Here is an 8,075-nt window from a genome sequence, read left to right on the forward strand (position 1 = left end):
AGTTCTGATTGGCCAGACCCCAACAGCAAATTAACCTACCGGTTGGAGTGTCTGCCCCCTGGTGATCAGTGCACGTCATAGCGACTGGTTGACCAGTTGACTGTCTGCCCCCTGGTGGTCAGTGCACATCATAGCAAGTGGTTGAGCAGCCTTAGCATATCATTAGCATATTATGCTTTGATTGGTTGAACAGCTGACCGGTCGACCAGACACTTAGCATATTAGGCTTTTATTAATAGGATACTAGATGCCTGTTGCATGAAGAGATTCGTGCAATAGGCCTTCCCTTCCCTTGGCTTCTGGCACCAGTTTTCCTCTGGCACCCAGGACCCAGGCCTTCGCTCTGGCCGGGCTCCTGCCAGAGACACCACAGCCATCAGGCCTCGCGGCTCTGCCGATCCCGGGTCCGTGAGGCCTCGGGGCTCTGCTGATCCCGGGTCCGTGAGGCCTCACGGGTCCACCTATCCCGGGGCTGTGAGGCCTTGGGGCTCCACTGATCCCCAGGCTGTGAGGCCTCACAGTTCCACTGATCCCAGGGCCGGGAGGCCTTGCGGCTCCTCTGATCCTGGGCCGGGCTGGGAGGCCTCGCTGCTCAGCCGGCTTTGGGCCGTTTGGCTTCGTTCCACCGCTTGGAGCCTACGTATGCAACTTAACCGCCATCTTCGTTGGCAGTTAATTTGCATATCACCCTGATTAGCCAATGGGAAGCATGTCAGAGGTATGGTAAATTACCCTATTTGTCTTTTATTAGATTAGATAATAGAGGCTAAGAAATTGAATTTTTAAATTTTATTTAATTTCAATTAAAACAGCCACATGTAGCTGCAGAACCTCAAAATATTAGTTCCCAGAATACACCCACTCCCCAAGTGCTAAGAATCAACACCCTCTCTGCTCAAATAGATATTTTTGTTTTTAAGAATTAATGGCCCACTGTTGCTTTTCATGAAGTGGTGTTAAAGGCCAGCACAGGTAATTATTTTATTTAAAAAAGTTCAGTGTGGACATAGTCATGTTATAAAAGGGTTGAGCTGTGAATAATACTAATTTATGGAGCCCCAAGTTTACTTCATAGTAAGTCAGGCTTGCTTGTCTGAAGTTCCAGGAGGACAGAGCGTTGGGCCAACATAAGAAGAAAGGTCTGGTAAGCAGAGCTGGTCCGCTGTGGCACGGGGTAGCAGGAAGAGGTACTGAGCCTCCCATTAGTCCCTACGCAGGACTGCTCGTACTACCTTCGACACAAAAGCCCATGATAACTTTCCTGAGCCAGGAATCACTTTGGATCGTTAGTCTCCAGAACACAGCTTAAATGCTTTGCCCTAAGATTGTGTCCAAAGAGATGAAGGTATTTTAGGATATGTCCTGTTCATGGATCTCATATGGAAGTCTCAAGAAAAGCCAGTAAATCCCATCAGCTTTTCATCTCCCATAATACCAGACTCTGCTCCATTCTGTGTAAGTAATCACGCAGAGCAAAGGAGCATGCTCCAATGCAAATTGAACTCGTAACCGAAATGGGAGCTCAGTTCTAATTTGCAAACATAATCAGCATTTTTTGTTTTTAAAGGGCTACTGAGATATGTATGTTGATGCCTGGGCAAAGCCCCTCATACAATATGCAAGACCTTAGATGACAAATGATATAGTATGGGAGTTGTTAATGGTGTCTGTGCTTAAAAATACTAATGATTATTCAGGAAACCCAAAAACTAAGGTTGAAAACTTTCTGTGCCCTCTACCTTAAGATTAAGAAACAGATGGCCATCTCTAGAGCTCTCTATTTCCTGTAGTTGCGAGTGAATGCAGCCACAGGAGCCTATTTTATGCTAAAAGCCTCCTCTGCTAGATGTAATCTTTCCATACCTGTGGAAAAATGAATAAAATGAGAAAGACCCACTCGCTCTGACCTTGGCTCTCAGACGGATGATGCACCTAAAATAGTTTTCTTTTCTCCCTGACGGGCGCTAATTCCAAAACGACAGCACTCTAGCCTTTTGACAGTTTCATCCTTAAGGTTTGTGTGGAAAACGAGGATGCCTGACCCCAACCGTGAACTTCCTTGGTGTTGACCTTGGGCCAAGTAGAATGCACGAGAGGGCTTGTTAGATATCAGAGTGAAAAACGGAGAGGGATTTAATATTATTTCAAGATAGTTTATGGTGGAGGCACGGTCTTACTTTATTTTTCAGTGTAAGCACTTCCTAATTCTACACATTTATTCCAGTGATGGACAAGCTTCCTGTTGTTATAAAGGAAAAACAATCTATAGAAAAAAAACACACATAGCTTTGAGATGGGGAAAAGAGGGAGAAGAGAAATAATAGAAGAGCCACAGGCTTAAAGAAAGAAGACTTCTGGCGGTGTCAAAAACGGACATATGATCCAGGCAACTCCCTTTATCCTGCTATGCCTCAGTTTCTCCATCTTTTAAAACATATATATTTTACTGATTTCCGAGAGGAAGGGAGAGGGAGAGAGAGAAAAAAACATCAATGATGAGAGAGAATCATTGATCGGTTACCTCCTGCATTCCCCCCTGCCCCACCCCAGGCCACTGACGATTGAGCCTGCAACCCGGGCATGTGCGCTGACCAGGAATCGAACCGTGACCTCTTGGTTCATAGGTGGACACTCTTTCACAGATGGAGAAACTGAGCCACACTGGCGGGGCAGTTTCTCCATCTGTGAGGGAGGAGCTTGTTCTAGATCTGCAACCGTGACTCCAGACCAGCATTATTATTACCACCTGGGGAGCTCGTGCAAGTCCGAGAGCAGCTGTGAGAATCCCATTATAGAGGCTCTGGTCTCAGATGCCAGAGCTAAGCTGCAGGACAAGCCCAATATCTCGAGCTTCCTGTTCTCCGAGGTGGCTTCCAGAGGGTAAGTCTATGATTCTAAGGTTCTACCCGATTTCGTACAGGGTTCCTGTGTCAGCTTAACACTCTCTGCACCTTAGCAATCGGTTTATGTTTTGAGTGCCAGGGTGCCCTGTGAAAACCTTCCAGTGGCGAGCTTGCGGTGTAGCTCTAGAGAAGCTAGTGTTTGCATCAGGAGTATTCAGCGAGTGAGTGAGTGGCGTTGCAGGTAAAGGAATGTTCCCGTTGGCTGTCAACTCCTGCTTGTGGGCTTGGGTTTTTCTGGTCTCACCCCAGTGGAGACCGTGTCGCCAAACGTTATGCACAGGGGCTCTGGCTTCAGGCTGCCTGCTTTCGACTTGAGCTCCCTCACCCCCAGCCTTGGGTAAGTGACTTTCTGTTTCAATCTTACCTGCAACTGGGGGACACACAGTGTCTTCTCTGTAGAGCTGTTGTGAGGATTCAGAAGATACAGTTCATGTAAACACGCTCATCATTGTGGCTGGTGTGTAGTAAGCACTCGATAAATGTGAAGAGCATGATGAATGTTAAGTCTGCTTCTCAGTATTCGGCAGCTTTCCAATAAGGGTGGGGATGTTTTCTTATAACAGGTCATGTCTGCAGGGCATGCAAAGGTAACTTCTTTGTGAAATTATTTTATATTCGGGGAGTATCTTAGATATGCAATAATGGCCCAGCGGTTCAACGAAGTCAGAGAGAGTAAGGAGTCAGATGGTATCATAATGTCAAAGAGAGGGGGAGCCAGCCGGCACAGCTAGTTCCTTCCACAGTGTTACCTCTCTGAGTACATCTCTCACCTCCCCACAGTGCGGAATCCCACCTTCGTTCTCTTGGGTCACGCCCCCAGTTCACTGAGCTCTGACCAGGAGGCTTCCCCTATTAGGTGGGACTCCTATTATGTGCCGGAGCCACCCCCATAACTTCCCATTTGTAGCGCTTGTGACTGTTGAAATAATGTGTTCGTGGTTTGTCCTCATTTGGCTGTAAGCTCCTCGTGGGCCAGGGCCAGGCTTGTTAGTCGTATGCTCATGGATTAGCCCAGTTCTTGGTTTGAATGCAGTCGTCAGAATCTGCCCCCTCCCCATGCCACCCCGATGCCTTGGCACAAATGTGTGTTCTGAGGGGTGACGGGTGTGCTGGGTTACTGAGTGCTCTGCCGTTGGGGAGTCCAGGCAGGAAGAGAGATTGCCAGGGGTCTGGGGCAGTCTCCCCCACCTCTAGCGGCTTCTTCTGTTCACTCCCATGTGAAATAAAATTGTCCAGGTGTGCTAGGAAGTTAACAAGATTGGTAAATTCTGCCTGGTGTGGCATAGTTAGTTGGAGCGTCATCTCTTACATGAAAAGGTGGAGGATGCGATTCCTGGTCAGAGCACATACCCAGGTGCGGGTTCGATCCCTAGTTGGAGTGTGTGCAGTAGGCAGCTGATCGATGTTTCTCACATGGGTGTTTCTCTCCCTCTCCCTTCCTCTCTCTCTGATATCAATGAAAACATGTCCTCAGGGGAGGATTAAAACAATTAATAAAAAAAAGGTTGGTAAGTACCACAGTATTTGCTGGGTGGATGGAATAATAAGTATGTAGATGGATGGATAAATGGATGTCCCAATCCATGAGGAATAATGCTGATGTGTTGGACAGTGTAATAGAATCAAAGAAATAGGTGGGACTATCACAGAGCAGACCCACGGCCACTGAAGTAGGACACAACAAGCTGTGTCGATTGCTAGCTAAGCAAGGGAGACTCACACCCCTTAGGAAAAGTACTTTAGTTTCATCAAATAGAAAGGAGAGCTCAATCTAGCCTGAGAGAGAGATTTTGTCTAAGTAGGATGCAAGTCTGTGTGTCAAGATCTGATTGGATCCAAAGTGGTCTGTGAGTTCTCTGTCGACATAGGCTGTTATTCAGTTTCTGTCATTGACCCTGAGAACATAGTCCTCAATCAGGTCCAGGAGGGTTAGTGAGCTCTCGGTCATTTGCAGGCGACACTACCCATGCCTATTCCAGCTACAGGGTGTCCTTGTCACGCCGTACCACTGTGAGGAATCCCTCCCTACTAGCTCCAGTGTAACTTGACCAATCATTTCAGCAAAATGGCCAAATGGTGTTCGTTGAAGGAAGGTGATTCTTATTCATTTATTATTCCTCGTAAAGACAATCACAAGAAAACATCATGTATTGCTTTACTTGTTGCCTTAAGAGTCCAGGTTAGGAAAATGGGTTGCAGGGTGTCAAGTGAGTCAAGATTTCAGAGATTTAATATCCAAACAGAACTGGTGTGAAAGGAGGGCAAGACCGTTTCCAAAACCTCCTTGCCCACCATTCTCTGTTTCGTATCTGACATCATTTCCTCAACGCCTAACAGCCTTCAAGGGCCGTATATTTGCAAAAGGGCCTTCCTATGGTTTCCAACTCTGCCTGAAGATGTCTGTACTATGTTTGGTCGAGAGGCTGGGGGGTAGCACACCTTATAAGATATATTAAATTTGTTTATTTAGGGTTTTAAGTGCTTGTACTGTAGGTACTTAGGTGCTGGTATAAGTACAGAGTTTGGCTGAGGCCTATTTGATCGTGACGTAAATTGCCGGGAGCCGGTCCATGCTTGCTGTTTCAAGGGACCTGGCATATATGGCATACTGTTCTTAATATGTTTGCTCACCTTCTTGGCACTATGTGTTTTAACCAAGGTCTCTGATAAAGGTTGTTTCCCCAGGTAGGGATTTTCCCCTGAAGTTAGGGAGGGAATAAAACCTCTTAACTAAGTGCCAGGTGGGTAATTAATCACTTTACGAACAATCATGCTTAAGCTACATAATCTTTACTCCCTGGAATGGAGATAAGAAACGCCCTAACCTTTGGAATAGAGATTGATAGGATTGGAATCAACTGGTATAAATACAGATGGAAGAAGACTGAACCAAGAGAGACAGAACCTAGGCACAGAACCTACACAGAACGTTCTCTAGAGACAGAAGAACTTCGCTGGAGAGAACATGGCAAAAGATCCTGGACAGAAACTGGCCTCAGAACCTAGAGACAGAACCTAGCGAGAGAACATGGCAAAAGATCCTGGACTGAACCTGACTACAGAAATTGACAAGAGAACCTGACTAGAACCTGGTGACTGAACCTGGACAGAACCTGGCTGGAGAACCTAGCGAGGGAACATGGCTACAGAACCTGGCTAGAGAACCTGGAGAACCTAGCAAGAGAACATGGACACAGAACCTGGCTGGAGAACCTAGCAAGGGAACATGGCTACGGAACCTGGCTGGAGAACCTGGAGATCCAGAACCTGGCTGGAGATCCTAAGCAGAACCTCTCTGGAGATCCAGACCAGAACTTGGCTGGAGATCCTGGCTAGGCTGCTGATCAACTGAACACTGTCTCTGTGTCCTTCCTTCTTCGCCGACTCCGTCTACACCTTTGGGAACCCCTGGACCTGCTGGGGTTGGACCCCGGCAGTAAATCATGAAATAAAGAATGATAAGACCCCAAAGATATTACATATGAGGAAATTTCTCCTCCTTCCTCAGGTGTGTTGCCATGGTGACTGCGGGGTGTGTGTATCAGCGAAGAGCTCTGTAGGAAATAGTGGGAAATGTTGTAATATTGGGACTCAGGAAAATTTGTGAAATGGCTCCTCTGATGGGCTCGGGCTACTACGTGCCCAGTTAAAATTTACAGGGTTTCTGTCCCGTCTGTGATGGCTTGAGGGGTCATAGCTATGGCAGAAAATGGATTCTGGACCTCTTCCCAACAATCACAACAAAAATGAGTAGATTTAGGACAGAATTGTAAACCCAGCCATGCTCTTGTGTCTCTCACAGGAGCAGGTACTGAACTCCACATTCAGGATCATTATTCTGCCCTCTCCCTTCTGCGGAAATGTAGTTCTTACTGGTGGAAAGGACCTGACAAAGAATAAGGACAGCTGCCCATCATCTCCTAGGGGCGGGTCATCAGAGAGGTGAGCCTGCCACATGCAGATAAAACTTTTCTGGCCAGAAACGTAATGGGGCGGAGGCGGGGGGCGGGCAGGAAGCATAATAAATAGCACAAGTCAATGGAGGAGCAGCAAGAGAACATGATTTTGGGGTGTGTGTTTGTGAACCCAAACAAAGTCAGATGTGAGAATGAATTGAAAATGTCTTTCCAGAATGAGAGAAAGCAAAGCAATTCAGAGAAAGAAAGTGACAAAGGCAGAATCGAACCTCCACTTAATAACTTCTTGTTATTATCTAACTTGATTCTTCTTGGAGCTCAAAGTGCTTTCAGCCGTTCTGTCTGAAATTGTTTGTTCAATTAAAGAAGTAACATGAAGACTGCTTATCTCCTCGGAGTGCTAACCCACACGCTGAAGGTAGACAAGGGGGAGAATTATTTATAATATTCTGTCAGCCAAGTTGCTAAACTTGTTTACCCTTGGTTTGGTTCTTAGTCAGTGGCTCCACATGTATATGGAGGAGGGGGATCAAACTGGGGAAACAATTTCTTGATTCTTGTTCATTCGTATTGCTGTCCTTTCCTCTCTTTATTCTTCATACTGTTCTCATTCCACTGTCAAAGATCAAAATAACATCACCACTGATTTGACAGATCTGTTTTTATAAATAGTGAGTATAATGATGAGGATGTATTGCTAAGAATATGGTATGTTCTGGTCTCTTCCTAGATACCCTCCACCAATTTATTATTTGATATAGTCTAATCTCCTGAGTTTCTGATTCAGTAAAGGAGGACGGAGTCTAATTTGCATTTTAAATAAGCACCCCAAGTAACCCTACTGCAGGTAATCCAGAAAACATGCTTGAAGACCTATTGACAGATGTCTGTGCTAGGCCCTGATGTCAGACAATGGTTTGAATCTCGGCTTGGCCACTATCTGGCTGTGTGATGTTGGGTAAATTACTTGATATCTCTGTGCTTGTTTCCCCTTGTAAAAAGGGGTAATATTAGTGTCTACCTCAGAGTTGTATTTAATGAAATGATGCAGAAAAACATATTTAGTACAGTGTGTGACACAGAATAAACCCTTAATATGTGCCAGTTATGTTGTCACTTTTTTGCTGTTGATAACGGCCTTGATCATCTCTTCTTTGAGCCTTTTTAGACTAGGATACAAGGATGGAGAGGGAATGTGACTGGCTTAAGCAAAAGGGGAATGTGTTGGTCCAACTCAGCGATTTTCAACCCTTTT

The sequence above is a fragment of the Myotis nattereri genome, assembly GCF_964212035.1.
Source record: "Myotis nattereri genome assembly, chromosome: 5".
Lineage (NCBI taxonomy): Eukaryota > Metazoa > Chordata > Mammalia > Chiroptera > Vespertilionidae > Myotis > Myotis nattereri.